The following is a 17,731-nucleotide window of genomic DNA, read 5'->3' as shown; positions in this document are numbered from 1 at the left end:
GAGCTCTCTGCAGAGCTCCTGCTGACATTCTTTGTAAAATATTGTTGACAAGAGACCTAATTATGGCAAGGGTCTTTGGGGGGGGGCTACTCCATTTCTTTTGGGGGTACTTCAATTTAAAATCTTAAATTTCAGATGTCCTCTTTTTATCTTAACTTTAAAATTGTACTTGATATGGGCACGACAATAGTTTTAAAAAGACAGCCCAGCTTTTGAGGGGGAGAATGGATTGGTGGGGGGTGAGAGTGAAAGTGGGAAGAACAATTAGCTTAGTTTCCTCTTTAGAAGAAAGGGCAGGAGCAACCTAGTTCAATTAGTAAGCAGGTCACATCTAGACTTTTTGTTCTGGTATATACATCTAAATATGTATTTAAAAGATTTTTTTTTTATAAAAATGGAATCACTGGAACAGACACTTCTCAGAGGAGGACATACAATCAATCAACAAGTACATGAAAAAATGCTCACCATCGCTAGCAGTCAGAGAAATGCAAATCAAAACCACCCTAAGATACCATCTCACTCCAGTAAGATTGGCAGCCATTATGAAGTCAAACAACAACAAGTGCTGGCGAGGATGTGGGGAAAAGGGTACACTTGTTCATTGTTGGTGGGACTGCAAATTGGTGTATTTGACCCAGCTATTCCCCTTCTCGGTCTATTCCCTAAAGACCTAATAAGAGCATGCTACAGGGACACTGCTACATCGATGTTCATAGCAGCACAATTCATGATAGCAAGATTGTGGAACCAACCTAGATGCCCTTCAATAGATGAATGGATAAAAAAAATGTGGCATTTATACACAATGGATTCTGCATTAAAAAATGACAAAATCATAGAATTTGGAGGGAAATGGATGGCATTAGAGCAGATTATGCTAAGCAAAGCTAGCCAATCCCTAAAAAACAAATGCCAAATGTCTGCTTTGATATAAGGGGAGTAACTAAGGACAGAGTAGGGACAAAGAGCATGAGAAGAAGATTAACATTAAACAGGGATGAGAGGTGGGAGGGAAAGGGAGAGAGAAGGGAAATTGTATGGAAATGGAAGGTGATCCTCAGGGTTATACAAAATTACATACAAGAGGAAGTGAGGGGTAAGGGAAGAATAATACAAGTGGAAGAAATGATTTACAGTAGAGGGGGTAGAGAGAGAAGAGGGGAGGGGAAGGGAGGGGAGGGGGGATAGTAGAGGATAGGAAAGGCAGCAGAATACAACAGACACTAGAATGGCAATATGTAAATCAATGGAAGTGTAAATGATGTGATTCAGCAATCTGTATACGGGGTAAAAATGGGAGTTCATAACCCACTTGAATCAAACTGTGAAATATGATATATCAAGAACTATGTAATGTTTTGAAGGACCAACAAAAAAAATAATGATAAGTTATTGATTTAAGAGGATGAAAGTTACCTCTGTAATCCAGATTTTTCTTAATATAGATTGAATTCTAGCATTCTATCAAAAAAAAAAAAAGGAAAAAGCAGCTTTACATGTATGAAGACATGAATTGGTGTGAGCATATTTTATATACAAACAGAGATATGAAAAATTGTGTTCTATTTGTGTAATAAGAATTGTGATGCATTCTGCTGTCGTGTATTTAAAAAATAAAAGCAATTAAAAAAATGGAATCACTGTTCATTCTATTTGGTAACCTTTTCTGTTTAATAATGTTATGTTTTCATGTCAATAAACTAATAGATTAATAAATATACATCTGTATTATCATGTTATATTAGCTAATATTCTGTTAGAGATTATTTTGAAATTCAATGAAATAAAATATGTGAATATAACTGCCAAATAAAAATCATAACTTCAGAATATAAATATAACTGAAATTCAGGCTTTATATAATCAGCCTGCTGGTTGATCTTTCCACATCTTTGCTAGCCAACCACTATCATATAGGCAGTCCTAATTCTATAAAGCAAGACTTTCACATGGAATTGTTCATATATCAGGACCAGGAATCTTGTGTTTCAGACATCATGGAAGGTATCAGAAAAAAAGGTAGCCCAGGAACCTGCATAGATGATAGACTTCCTCTCATGGTTATGTAAGAGAATATTGAAGATTTTCTTTTTGTTAGGTACTGGGGATTGAACCAAAGGATGCTTTACTACTACATCCCCAGTCCTTTTCATTTTTTTTTTTTTTAATTTTGAGACAGGGTCTTAGTTGCCCAGGCTGCCCTGAACTTGAGATCTTCCTGCCTCAGCCTCCCAAGTAGCTGATATTATAGGCATGGGCCACCATATCTAGCATTCACTCTCTCTCACTCTCTCTGTATGTATATGTATATGTATGTGTATATATATAATTTTTTTTTAACCACTGAGCCACATTGCCTGGCCCTTTTTATGTTTTTCTATTTTAAGATAGCGTCTCACTAAATTGCTTAGATCCTTGCCAAATTGCTGAGGCTGGCTTTTTTGAACTCACTATCCTCCTGTCTCAGCTTCCCTAATTGCTGGGATTACAGGTGTGTGTGCCATGGTGCCCAGCCTTCTTTAAAGAATAAAATGTATACTCTCCTGATTCAAGGTTGCAAAACCAGAAGATCCCAGAAGAAAGAAAAACTTTTAGGAGATGGCTTCTCAGAGCAGAAAGTTAAGTTTCATCTCTGTGAAGTCTTTCCTTATAGCACTCTGAAGGTGTTTGTGTTCTCTTCTTCATGGAATAAAACTTAATTTATGACCTCCCACTTCAGTGAACTTATCAGAGCATGAGGAACATTCCAGATTCCTATTTGAATATGTGTTCCTCTTACTACATTTCTGGGTTTCAAATATCCCTTAACATTCTTTTTTTTTTAAAGAGAGTGAGAGAAGAGAGAGAGAGAGAGAATTTTTAATATTTATTTTTTATTTCTCTGCGGACACAACATCTTTGTTGGTATGTGGTGCTGAGGATCGAACCCGAGCCGCACGCATCCCAGGCGAGCGCGCTACCGCTTGAGCCACATCCCCAGCCCCCCTTAACATTCTAAGAATTATTTTTGTAAATGAGCTTGGCAGCAACTCAAAACACTATAGCATTTACTAGGTGACTCATTCATAGCCTCTCTCTGAACATCATTTTACAGAAGTGCTTTCAGATGGTTTATTTTTTTATTTTATTTTTTTTATTGGTTGTTCACAACATTACAAAGCTCTTGACATATCATATTTCACACATTAGATTGAAGTGGGTAATGAACCCCCAATTTTACCCCAAATGCAGATTGCAGAATCACGTCGGTTTCAGATGGTTTAGAATACAGACATATCCTACAGGCTCAGCTTGCACAACATCCCTGAATATCTTGGGACATGGTTGAGTAGAGGAGCTTTTAGGTTTGTTGTTAGCCATCCTTTCTTCATACTACATCTCCTGGGAACCAGCAGGGGGGCAGTGAAATTAGAGCCTCCTGGGAAAGAGCAATATATGACTTCATATAGAGCATCTTATGGTGCTGTCCCAGTGGCTTCTCTAGCTAAGACAGATGATGCCTCAATTTCTCAACAGAGGTGGCTATAGTCAGTTATTGAGAGAGAACAGCAGTCTTATGGTCAACTAATATTAACTACAGGCCTGCTATGTGCCAAGTACTATGCTGATACTCAGAGAAGTAAACTAGAAATTGTTCACCCATTGCAGAGCTTCTGAATTAGTGGGAACAAAACAAAACAAACCCCCCCCCCCCCAAACAGTAGGCAAGATATCAGCAATGACAGCTGAGTTTAGGAATATAAAAGGGAAATTGACCTAGATAGGGAGTCAGGGAGATATCCTTGAGGAAGGGCCATTTTAGTAGTTACTTGAAGGTACATGGGTAATGGGGGTAGGGACTGGTATTTCTAGCAAAGGAAACATATTCTGAGAAGGCCCCAAATATGTTTGAGAACTGAAAGAAGTTCAGCACAGCTGGAGGGGAGAGAACTAGAGAGAGAAGAGAGGCAGGAAACACATATAGGACAAAGTTCATCTAGAGCTTTATAGTCAAGATAATTCTATTGTAATTTATTTTGATGGAAAGGAGAAAGACACCGTAACTGGCAAATAGAAATTAAAACTTCAGAATATAAATGGTACTGAAATTCAGACTTCATATAATCAGCCTGCTGGTTGACCTTTCCACACATTTGCTAGCCAGCCACTATAATGCAGGCAGTCCTTAGTTCCCATAAAGGAAGATTTTCATGTGGATTGTTCATAAATACTAGTTTTCTAGGAATACCCAGTGATATAACAGAAATTTTTTTTCTTACAGTTCTGGAGGCTGGAAGTCTGAGATCGAGGTGGAGCAGGGTTAGTTTCCTCCAAAATCTCTCTCCTTGGGCTGGGGATGTGGCTCAAGCGGTAGCGCGCTCGCCTGGCATGCGTGCGGCCCGGGTTCGATCCTCAGCACCACATACCAACAAAGATGTTGTGTCCGCCGAGAACTAAAAAATAAATATTAAAAATTCTCTCTCTCACTCTCTCTCCTCTCTCACTCTCTCTTTAAAAAAAAAACAAAAAACAAAATCTCTCTCCTTAGGCTGCAGATGGCCTCCTTCTTGTTGCCTTTTTATGTGTCCTTTTCTCGGATCATGGAGCCGCTGACCACTCCAGATGTCCAGGTTTCCTCTTTTAAGGATGCCAGTCAGATTGGATTTAGGCCAGCTCTGTGGCCTCATTTTAACGTACTCACCCCTCAAAAGGCCCTATCTCCATATAGAGTTGCTTTCTAAGGTCCTTGGGGTCAAGACTGCAACATGTGAATTTTGTGGGGACATAACTTAGCTCATTACATGGCTGTAGTATAGAGAAGAGATTGGAGAAGGGCAATTGAGGGGATCTTAAGGAGACTACTGAGAGAGATGATAGTGACCTCAGGGTGTAGGCCGCAAAGAAGATGGGTTTGAGAAGCATTTTTTTTTTAAAATATATATTTCTTTTAGTTGTAGATGAACACTATCTTTATTTATTTATTTTTATGTGGTGCTGAGGATTGAACCCAGTGCGTTACATGTGAGTGGCAAGTGTTCTTCCACTGGGCTACAGCCCCAGCCCTTGAGAAGGCAGCATTTTGATGGAAGATGACGTATGGAAGTGAAAAGAGGGAAGAGTCAGATGACTCCTATGTTTTTGGTTTGTGCATTTGACTGAAGCTAAGTCCTTGTCTTGGAGCTGTGGTGTGATAGCTTGGGTGGGCTGGAATGCAAGTGGCAAGAAGAGCTTGCCATGCTGGCATGGTCCTGAAGTACAGTAAACAAGGTCCTAGGCAATCCAGAGCATGTCAACCTTTCATCCCAGGGCCAGTGTCAACTCCCACTCCACACAGTACCACAGGTCTGAGCCCCCAGCATCCAGTCTGCAGACCTCAACCTCCTGGGAAACTGGGATTACAAGTAGTGAGAAAATGGAAATGGGGCAGACCAAACTCAAGGATTAACCAATAGCATTAGTACTTTTCCAAACCCTGATTAGCACAAATTTGAACCAATGGCTAGTTCTTTACCAAACTCCAATTTGCATAAATTTGGACCAATAGTGTCAACCCAAGTCTACAACTATATAAACCCCTAGACTAGCACACTCAAATGGCAACTTCTTTTGGGTCCCTTCTCACCCAGCAGGAGTGAATAAATCCTACTCTTACACACCTCATCTGTGGATGTCATTCTCTAATTTCACCAAATAAGAATCCAGAAAGATGGTCCTGGGGTTGTGGCTCAATGGTAGAGTGCTTGCCATATAGAAATAAAATAAAGATATTGTGTCCACCTAAAACTAAAAACTAAATATTAAAAAATTAAAAAAAAATATGGAAGAACCCAGAAAGAAGAAATTGGCTTTGAGCTGCTAGAGTATGCTGCAACACTGCAGGGTATAGCCTGCCCATTAAAAGTAGTAACATGTCACTCACTGGTAGTGGAGAAGAATTGGGCTTTCTCAGCTGCAGAGGCCTGAGAAGACCCTACCCGTTGGCAGAAGCAGAGAAACTCTGTTTCATGACCAGCTGGTGCTGTAGTTTATTTAAATAACAATATAGAAAAAGGAACAATGGTTTGTAAGGGAAGATGATGATTTTAGTTCTGCTGTTATTGAGGTGCCTGTCAACCATCAAGAAGACTAGGTCAGAGGCCAGATAAGAAAAAGCTAGGACAGGCCTGGTAATAGGCAGAGGTTTTGCTTGAATGCCCTGCCCTACATTACTTTAAGGGTCAAGGAGGAGATGCCACCTTGATAAAAAGTAGCCATATGGATCAGACTATGTTATAGGTTAGATCTGGAATGTACCCTAAAGTTTTATGTATTAAGGTCTGGTCCCCAGCTAATAGCACTATTGGGAGGTGGTGGAAGCTCTAGGAGGTGGGACTCAATTGGAGGAAGAAGGTCATTAGAAGCACGTACTTAAAGGGTATATCTTATTTCCAGCTTCTTCCTTTTTCTTTCTTTGTCCCTTCCTTCTTCTCTTTCTTTGCTTCCTGGCTGTCATAAGATGAGCAGTTTTTTTTCCACCACATTCTCCCTGCCATAATGTTCTGCCTTAGCACAGCCCTAAAATCAATGAAGCCAGTAACCATGAACTGAAATCTTTTGAAACTGTGAGCTCAAATTAATCTTTCCTCCTTAAATGTTTATCTCAAATATTTTGTCACAGCTATGGAAAGTTTTTCTAATAGCGTGACTAGCTTTCCTGGTTTCCTGTGGCTAATAGGTTTCCAGAATAAGGGACTTTCAGTTTTAAAACTGGGAAAGTCCCAGGGAAACGGAAACAACTTGATTACTCAATAAAAAGATTCTAATAGACTTAGGTCTTTGGTTGTTCGGTGACCCCACCAGAAACAACTTTAACCTAAAGCAAATAAAACTCCATGTGGGGCTTAGTATAACCTTCTCAGTGAAAGGACACTACAATTTGCTTTTTCTTTTTAATAAATGATTTTTTTTTGAAAAGAGTGAGAGACAGAGAGAGAGAGAGAGAGAGAGAGAGAATTTTTTTAAAATTTTTTTATTGATTATTTAAAGCATTACATAGCTCATGATATATCATCTTTCATACATTTGACTCAAATTGTGTTTTGAACTCCCATTTTCACCCCAAATACAGATTGCAGAATCACATCTGTTACATATTCACATTTTTACATAATGCCATATTAGTGACTGTTGTATTCTGCTACCTTTCCTATCCCCTACTATCCCCCGAGAGAGAATTTTTTTAATCTTTATTTTTTAGTTTTCGGCGGGCACAGCAACATCTTTGTTTGTATGTGGTGCTGAGAATCAAACCCGGGCCGCACGCATGCCAGGCGAGCGCGCTACCACTTGAGCCACATCCCCAGCCCTTAATAAATGATTTTTAAAATTAAATTATTTATTTATTCTAATTTGTTATACATGATGGCTGAATGCAATTCATTTCATATTACATATATAGAGCACAGTTTTTCAAGTCACAGTACACAAAGTATTTTCACATCATTTGTTTCTTCATACATGTACTCAAGGCAGTAGATGAATGGATAGGGAAACTTTGGTATTTATACACAATGGAACATTACTCAGCATTAAAAGAGAATAAAATCATGGCATTTGCAGGTAAATGGATGGAGTTGGAGAATATCATGCTAAGTGAAGTAAGCCAATTCCCCAAAACCAAAGGCCAAATGTTTTCTTTGATATGAGGATGCTGACTCATAATAGGGGTGGGCCTGGGCAGAATGGAGGAACTTTGGATAGGGCACAGGGGAGGGAGGGGAATATAGGGAGGGGGCCAGGGAGTAGGAATGATGGTGGAATAAATAAATTATTTTAAAAACTAAATTAGGGGTTATTAGAGTGACCACATGTTCTGAATTGCTGAGATCACTCTCAGATTATGCCTATTGCCTCACATTATTACTAATATCACCCCCCTTCTCAAAAGTGTCCTGATTTTGATGACAAATTATATGATCATTTGATCTTTGATAAAATGATCTAATTATTTTTTTCAGGGGCAGGCAAGGGTTGAGGGGTGGTTCATTTCTCCAAAGGGTTTCCTTCCTTGGTCCTTCTCTCTTTATTTATCTCTCTCTCTCTCTCTCTCTCTCTCTCTCTCTCTAACCCAGAGGTGTTTAACCACTGAGCAATATCCCCAGCCTTTTTTAAAAAAATGTTTTATTTAATGTTTGACAGTGTTTGTTTTGAGATGATTCACTGCTGAGAGCCATAGCCAAGTAGGAATGACGCATGGCATTTTTGGTTGAAAAGTGACACCAGCAAGCCATTGAGATGATAATGGTTATGTTAAGATGTGTATTCAATTGGATATTAGACCCATGCTGTCCGCTCGGCCTGCTACTTTGGAGTTTCCTGGAGAGTTCCCATTGGTTGGGGAAGTGCGGTAGGAGGGATTTCCAGTTGGTGTGGTGTGTCCCGGGAGAAGGCCTCGTGTGTGTGCCGTTCACAGGAGTCTTGGAAATAAAGTTTGTTCCTGCTTGAGTGGCTCGTGATTTTGTGCCCAGCCAGACTGCAGCAATTCACTATTTACCACTTTTAATAAATAAAAATTTTCAATTAAAAACATTTTGTATTGAGATTTTGATCATAGTTCTACATCTGCAACAGAATTTCTTATACACAGATTTATCCTTCTGTATCTCACTTGTATTTGACTATCTCATTATTTAACCAAATTATCCTGAATTTTAAAAATTTATTTCTAGTTAAGCTTTCACAACATTTTATAAGCAAGGAAATTAGAAGTTGAAAGGGAACTATTATAGAAAAGCAAATAGTCAATGCTAATTAAGTAGACACTGGAGGGAGAATTATCAAATTAAGAAAACATTTTATAAAATTATTTAGGGATGTGATTATTTCCAAAATATATCAGGTAATTTAGTATGAAACCACATTTTTTATATAATTAATTATGTAGCATACATCTAAACAATTAGTCTAAAATTGTAAGTATTTGTTATTCAGAGAATAGAGAGGATGCATGGTATCTAAAGAAACTGTGTCCTAAATAAATCACTTCCCAGATTATTAGGCATAAATTTAAATGTTTTATATATATTACAATTAAATTAAATGTTCATCCTACATTTCACCCATTTCATTCATATATATATATATATATATATATATATATATATATATATATATTTCCATTTTAATGAATGTTATTGACCACTAGAGGGAGAAACAAGAAAAGCTTTGAAATTTTTGATAAATCTGAGCAATTAGTTAAATGCCAGCAGTGAAGTGCACTAATTGCAGTGAAATAATGGATTCAAGGAAGATATTAGCACATATTGTTGATTGTTGCAAAGCTATTGATTTTATGAGATTCTGTAGAAATAATGTAATGGAAAGATGACGTGATTTCTCTAAAAAGTAAGGAACAACATGTCCTATGGTTTACTAGCTAAATTACAGTTTTGTTCAACCTGTACCTTTGCTCAAAGAGTAAGTGCAAAAAATAAGCCTGTATAATAAGGATAAATGATGAATGTATTAAGTGTTCCAAATAGAGGAAAAATACTAACATAGCCAGAACAATTTCCCTATGCTTTGCATTAAATACATTTGACAATTAATTCTTTTTTTTAAATTAATTTATTTATTTATTTTAAAGAGAGAGTGAGAGAGGAGGGAGAGAGAGAGAGAGAGAGAGAGAGAGAGAGAGAGAGAGAATTTTTAATATTTATTTATTTTAGTTCTCGGCGGACACAACATCTTTGTTGGTATGTGGTGCTGAGGATCGAACCCGGGCCGCATGCATGCGAGGCGAGCGCGCTACCGCTTGAGCCACATCCCCAGCCCCAGACAATTAATTCTTAAACGTACAAATATATAGATTTGTTAAAAAGTGAGAGAAAATTCTAACCAGCTAAAGGTGTGTTTATCTTAAACTGCTCAATATATGTATTTATCAAGAGACAATTACTTGAACTCTATTCCTTAGTTAAAAAATATCTTGAACTTTTTTTCTTATCCAAGAAAATACTGAATTCTTTGATCATATGGAAAACATATAACATATAAGTTCAACAAATAAATGTTGAAATCTATTAAATATTATGTACTTAGGACTCTCAAAACTAAATCTTTTTTCCTAGAAGAAATAGACTTGGAAGTAACTAATCTATTCATTAAAATGTATAAATCAAGGAAGATACGGACTATGCCATTAGGAAAGCAGAGTCAGGGTGTTATGTGTGTTGAGAAGGAAAATTGCTTCTAATTTGATGTGTCTGTGGGAGTGGGGATGATGAGAAGCACAAATCAGAGAAGGCTTCATGAAGGATGTAGTGTTTGATCAGGGCCTAAAGATATTTAAGTTTTAGAAATGTGGTGGCAATTACAGGAAAAGCATTCCACATGCAGGGAGTAGACTGATCAGGAGCATGGAAGCAAAATTCCATGGACAAATGCAAAGTGTATAAATTCCCCATATGCAGTAAATAGAAGAAAGGGAATGAACACAGCGCCTCACTCATGCTAGGCAAGAGCTCTACCACTGAGCCATATTCCCTGCCCCAAGAGGAGCTGATTTTAAAACAGATAAATCAAGTCCAACATTTAACATAAATTTGTTTAGCTTGAATGATTAACTGTTGGGTCATATGGTTGCTCAGATATTTGATCAAACATTTTTCTGAATATTTCTGTGAGGGAGCTTTTAGATAAGAGTAACATTTATATCTATAGACTAAGTAAAGCAGATTGCTCTCTATAATGTTGGTGGGCCCCATCCAACCGACTGAAGGCCTGAATAGAACAAAAGACTGACCCTTCCCCCAGTAGGAGAAAATTTGCCTGTCTGATGGCCTTTGAACTAGGACCTCAACTCTTCCCAATTCTATAGCAGCGTGCTGGCTTTTAGACTCAAACTGTGACATCAGCTCTGCAGATTTTGAATTTGTCAGCCTCCCAATTCCTGTCTGGCAGTCAGTCTGTCTAACTATCTATTTATCTATTTTCTATCTATTCATCCATTCTATTGGTTCTGTTTCTCTGTAGAACCCTGACTAATGTAGTGTAAGTATAATGTGATTGTTCCTTTGGGAGTAGTTTTTTGCAGTTACTTTTGCTTCACCTCCCTTTGCCTTTTTGCAAGGTTGCTCCCCCTCCTTGATCCTTTTTCCAGGATTATGTCTTTTCCCTTTTGACTAGTATTTTAAATTCAAAAGAGAATTCTCTACTAAATGGTTAAGATGTTAACACTAAATAATTTTTTTTATTTTTAATTTTTTTTAGAATTACCGAACCCAGAACATCTGGAGACCTTAAGATAACACCAAGATGTGTAATGACCTTCCTAGTTCTTTTAATCCTTTGCATCAACTAACACAAAGCATGTAAATTTCTATGAGCTTTAACTTGCAGAAAAGTAATGTCTAATTGAAAAAGGACTATAGGAACTAATCCAGGGGGTTGAGGTTCTTTGCCATGTTCCACAGAAAAAAGGAGACACACGCTCTGGATAACCAAGACCAGACTCAACACTTAAACTTTCTGCCCTGTTTCATCTTTCCCTCCTATAAAAATCCTTTGCACCCCTAATTCCCCCAAAATGGAGGTTTGAGGGCAATAGTCCCTCCATCTTTTCAAAATTCTGGCCTTTGAATAAACCTGATTCCTTCCTACCATCTCTCATCTCCCAAATATTGGCTTTTGAGCAGTGAGCACCCTGGACCTGAGTCTGGTAATATTAATTTTTCTTAAAGATAAGCATTTAATAATCTACCAACAAATATTTACTAGACACTACTTTGATCTTAGTGCTGTGGTAAACCATGGGGGAAATACTAGTATAATTTTACAGAGAATATGAAAGAATCTGAGTGCTACTTAAAGAATATATGCTGATTTTATCAATTTAACACAATGTTTTATTTTATTAATTTATTATTAAAGTAAAGAAAAAATACTTAAAATTGTAAATTGGAAGAAATAAGAAAAATATATTTCCAAGAGCCTAATACAGCACTGCTAGCATTTTGGTGTATTTTCTTTCAGTAATTTTTCCTTTGCAATCTTTGATATGTACAAAATTTTACTATGTATTAAATCATAATTTTTTTGGTGGTGCTGGGGATCATGCTGGGGAAAATGCATATGCTAGGCAAGTCTTCTACCACTGAGCTACCTCTCCAGATCTGATCTTTTATTTATTTATTTATAATAGTCTATTTTTGGGGAGAGAGAGAGAGAGAGAGAGAGAGAGAGAGAGAGAGAGAGAGAGAGAGAGAAAGAGAGAGATAATTTTAAAAAAATATTTATTTATTTTTTTAGTTCTCGGTGGACGCAACATCTTTATTTTATTTTTATGTGGTGCTGAGGATCGGGCCCAGCCCCAGAGCATACCAGGCGAGCGCACTACCGCTTGAGCCACATCCCCAGCCCAATAGTCTATTTTTTAACTGAACTTTGTATCATAAGTATTTCCTCAGATTGTTTCATAGTCTTATTTTTTAATTTTAATGCCTATGCAATTGGCAAACTTACCATGATTTTCATAATCATTTTCTTAATTTTATATTTTGTTTTGTTCTACTGATTCACCCCCCCCCCCCACCATTCTAGGGATCTAACCAGGACCTTGTTCATGCTTCTATTTTTAGATATTGGGGTTGTTATGTAGATTTCCCTTAATATCCTTAGTATAAATATATTTATTACAGCTTTCATATTTTGAATTATTTCAGAATAACTTCCAAGAAGAAATATTATTGGATCACCAGGTATGAACGTTTTTACAGTAAGTTGAAATTGCTTTTCATAATACAAATTGACTGAGATAAACTCTGTATTTGTCTATTCAATATCCATTTATATTTTGATTAATAAAAAAACCTTTTTTTAGTGAGAATGTGACTTGTTCAAAGCATCTAATTTCCTCAGACTCCCTTGCAACTAGGTATGTCCATATGGCTGGCCTCTGGCTTATGACAGTTGTTGGGTTCAGCTTCTAGAAACACCTTTTTTTTTTTTTCTTACAGTAATTAAAAGAATATGCTCAGCTGCCATAGATATTTTCCTCTTTCCCCCACCTTTCTTCTTGATTGAAAGTAGAGCAGTCTTCTTGCAACTTTAAGTTAAGCTAGTAGAACAGGAAGCCAGAAGGAGCTTGTGACTTTCTTGAACGTCTGCACCAGCTCTGGATTCCTTCCTTTGGAATTCTTTTCACTAATTCATGCTTAGTTAGGCAACTGTAGTATATTTCTGCTGCATAAAACTGAAGAAAACCTAGTAATAACATATATGCATAATTACCCTCCCATAATTGTCAGGGAGGGTACTGTGTTGGTATTCTTGATTATAAATAATAAAAGCCTAACCTAAACATGTTTAAATGAACAATGGAACTTGAAGTAGGTTCCACCACAGCTAGAGGTCTAGGTGGTAAGTGACAGGTGGTCAGTGATAGGTGGAGATTGGCAGTTACATACACTTCAGCCCCAGTGTCTCCCTGCTAGGTGTCCTGCCTCAGCCTCCAGAGCAACAATGGACCTCCCATTTCCTTCTTTCAGAAAAATATCCACATAAAAAATAATTGTCCTATGGAGATACGGATGCTGAATTTTACTTCAAAAGTAAAAGCTAAGTTAATATGTAATATATGTATACACACACATATATAAACACCTCTATACCTGTGATACTAATTATTACTGACTTCCTTTTTTAAAAAATATCTTGTTTTACTTGTAGTTGGACACAATACCTTTATTTTTATGTGGTGCTGAGGATCGAACCCAGCACCCTACACGTGCTAGGTGAGCGCTCTACCACTGAGCCACAATCCCAGCCCCTATTACTGACTTCTTTATATGTTAAATATATTTATGTTCCCCAAATGTATAAACCCTCTAGAATGCAAAGCTTATGAAAACCTGTACTAAGGGTGTGTCCTCCAAACTAAAATCGTTCTAGGGAAAGTCTTTTTCAGGTGTATGTGTGTGTGCTCCTAATTGTATTCTGAATACATCTTCAAGCAAAGATAATTAGATGTACTCAAATGCTCAGCATTTCAAACTGTAAATTCTGATAATTAAACAAATTGAACATTGGCCACCTAGGGAGTATATCTGTAAACAAATACATTCTACTTTATTTTAAAACATTTCATTTAATTCTCAAAAGACAAAATTAAATTGGAATTTAGTGATGTCATTTAATATTTTATAATTAGAAAAAATAACCTGTTATCAGTAAGTTACATGAAGAAAGATGTCTTTACACTGAGGTAGGAATTCAAATGTATTTGTGAAACGACAATGAGAACTTGATTGAGTTAAAGATGGGTAAGGTACGACATGGAAATATTTGCCATTTTTTTAAACAAAAACAAAGAAAAGGAAATTAAGAGCTCTCTTAACTTTTCTGATTTATTTATGTTTAAGATATGATATTATTATTTTAAATGTTTTTCAAATAGATTTGAAATCCAGTCTCACCTTGAGTAAGGCTTCTGCTCTGCATGTTAGGCCCCCAAATAGGCTAAAATTGGACACATTATTTTGTTTGGAAGGATAGATTTTGTCATAAAGATTGCTGCAATCCCGAGGTAGAAATAGACACAGTATAAAACTAAATAAGAATTTGGGAAAATTATAAAAGGTCTTAAAAGGTTATAAAAAGGTTTTTAAAAGAAATATTATAAATGATTTTATGTATGATTAAATTGTCTTTTTTATGTAGAGGCTAAACAAATATCAAAGACACATTAGTGCTTTTATAAAAATGTTTCTTGGTCAGTACTATTATACAAACTAAATATGTTTTTGCTTTTATTAATTTCATTTTATATTTTCCTTACAAAACTTTATAATTATTGCCTGTTAATGTTTTGTAGAAGTAACATTTCTAACAGAATAACCTGAGTTAATTTAAGACAATAAGCTATCATTTATTGAAAAGATAGGGTATGATACCAACACTAATTAAAAAAGGAAGGGATAACTGTAATGTTGTAAGTTAAACTTAAAACCCACTACTCCCACTTCAAGACTGGTGATTCTGGCTCTCTGGGTATTCAACAACTAACCTTGAAGCTACCAAAGCCTAGGGAAATAAAAGAGCTAAGAAAAAAAAAAAGCAACATTTTGGTCCTTCCCCTCCAAGGATAGCCAGGACACTGGGAATGACAGAGGACCCCTCTAAAGTTCCTGCAACTCAGTAGGTCACCTGACTTCCCAATCAGGGGAATTGTTAGGACACTAGATAACAGGAAGATAACCAGTGTGTATTCTTCAAAGAGGAGGGTTATTGGTGAGGGAAATGTTCCTTATGCTTCCAAGGGAAGCAACATGTGGTCAGCAAGACCCTGACCTATCCTGGCAGATGATACAACTGGTAGAAGAAAAAGGCTGAAAGAATCAAGAGGCTTCTCATGTGAGCCCAAACCACTGGGGAGCCTTGGCTGAACAGTAGAAAGGACAGTAGAAAGGAAAGAGATTAGTTTTTGACCAACTTGGGGGTCACTTACTTGTCCTTGAATATCCAGCAAGCAAGAATGACCAAAGGTAAATATACTCATATGAGAATGAAATAAAAGAGAACAGTCATGCCTGGTTATTTAAAAGGGACAGACAATGATCCTTTTAAATGTAACTTGACATAGGCTCCTGTGTCAGCCTACCAAAACAAACAATGCTAAGAGTTTATAGAGGAAAAGGGTCTTAAGTAGGAGTGTATGATAATAACTATCAAAAGAGCCTTTCCAAGATCATAAATTTGTCCTGAGTTAATGTGAGCCAGATCTAACTGACCTGCTATTGGAGGAAAAAAAATCCAGATCTTGAGATGTTTTCAGGTGAAAAATAGTTAAGTTTACTTGCTTAAGCCAGATGAGGTGGCAACCCAGCGGCCTAGGAGGCTGAGGCAGAAGGAATGTGAGTTCAAAGATAGCCTCAGGAACTTAGCAAGACCCTATCTCTAACTAAAATAAAAAAAAGGTCTGGGATGTGGCTCAGTGATTGAGCACTCCTGGGTTCAATACCTGATGTTAAAACAAAACAAAAAACAAAATAAAAAAAAACAGGCTTCGTTACCTAATCTCAGCTGTTACCACTAACAGCTACTATACTAGCCTAGTTTTATATGTATGTATAAAATGGGCTACTATACTTTCTTTTTTGGTACTGGAGATTGAACCCCAGGTGTTCAATTTACCACTCAGTCCTTTTAATTTTTTATTTTGAAACAGGGACTCATTAAGCTTTATGAGGCTGGCCTTGAACTTGTGATCCTCCTGACTCTACCTCCTGAGTTGTTGGCTACTCTGAGTGCCTGGTGATTAATATACTTCTTGACCTCCTAGTAAAATCTGTATTTTCCACACTGCAATAGTTCAGTGGTTAAGATGATAGCAATACATGGATTTCAACCTATTCCAACAACTAAGACCAGTCTGTCTCTGTACCCATTAGATCTGTCAGGCAGAGACCATAATTCCCTGGCTAGGTAGGGGCATTGCTCTTTACCAGCTTGTAGCAGTCTGGAAGAGAGCTCTTCCCCTTTTTTGACCTTTAAGAATAAAGGATTGCTAAGAGCCACAGCCAAGTAATATGATGCATGGCATTTTTGGTTGAAAGGTGACGCCAGCTAGCCATTGAGATGATATGATTCTGTTAAGATTTGCATTTATATGGATATTGGACTCCTGCTGTTCACCTAGGCCTGCAACGGGACTCCTGGAGAGTTCCCATTGGTTGGGGAAGTGCAGTAGGAGGGAATTCCGGGGGAGGAACTTCCTCTGGGGTTCCGCGTGGGTGGATTGGCAATCTTCCTGGGCACATACGGGGCATTGGTGGCAGTTTCAAAAATAAAGTTTGTTCCTGCTTGAGTGGCTCGTGATTTTGTGCCCAGCCAGACTGCGGCAAAGGATCTCAAGTCTGGGGTGTGGGGAATGAGATAGGAATTTGGAGATACAGAAAATGAAAGATTTACTAAGTCTCAAAAGAGCCCATGAGCCATTGGAATGGAGGAAACATGCATGAACCTTTGAAATACAAAACAAGCATTCATGAGCAACCCAACCCATGTCCTTAGTGCATGCCCTTGGCCTGTGCCCTTGACCCATGGACCTTGCCTGCAAAAAAGTAAAATAAAGCAATGTACAAGCACTAAAAATACTATCATGAAATTGTTTAACTCTACCCTGATTCCACCTCTAGTCCATCCCCTACCAACTGTTCCTCCATAGATATTATTACCTTACACCAAGGGGTTGCTGTTTTTCCCTCTGGAGATGGCCCACATTTTCCTTTGAATGTGCATTCCTTGCTTTAAACCAATTAAGTTTCTTGCTTATGATGACCTCCATTCTCCCTTGAATGTGTATTTTTTTACTTTACCCCCAAAGATGTCTCTCTCTTGAAATAACCCACCTTCCACCTTGATTGTATATATCTGCTTTTATAAATAAATCTGTCTGTGTCCCTGGAAAAAAGAGAAAGGAAAAAGGAAATTTGGTTCCTCATGTACTGGAGGAAGCACAGGGGTTGAATTCAGGCTTCACTATGTAGCATTGATTATACTTTAGGTCAGATCCTTTTATTCTTTTCTGGGGGGCGTAGGAGGGCTTGAACTCAGGGGCACTCAACCACTGAGCCACATCCCCAGCCCTATTTTGTATTTTATTTAGAGGCAGGGTCTCACTGAGTTGCTTAGTGTCTTGCTTTTGCTGAGGCTGGCTTTGACCTCGCAATCCTCCTGCCTCAGCCTTCAGAGCTGCTAGGATTACAGGCGT

This window comes from Spermophilus citellus, assembly GCF_964194105.1.
Source record: "Spermophilus citellus genome assembly, chromosome: 4".
NCBI lineage: Eukaryota > Metazoa > Chordata > Mammalia > Rodentia > Sciuridae > Spermophilus > Spermophilus citellus.
Note: the sequence above shows the minus strand (reverse complement) of the source record.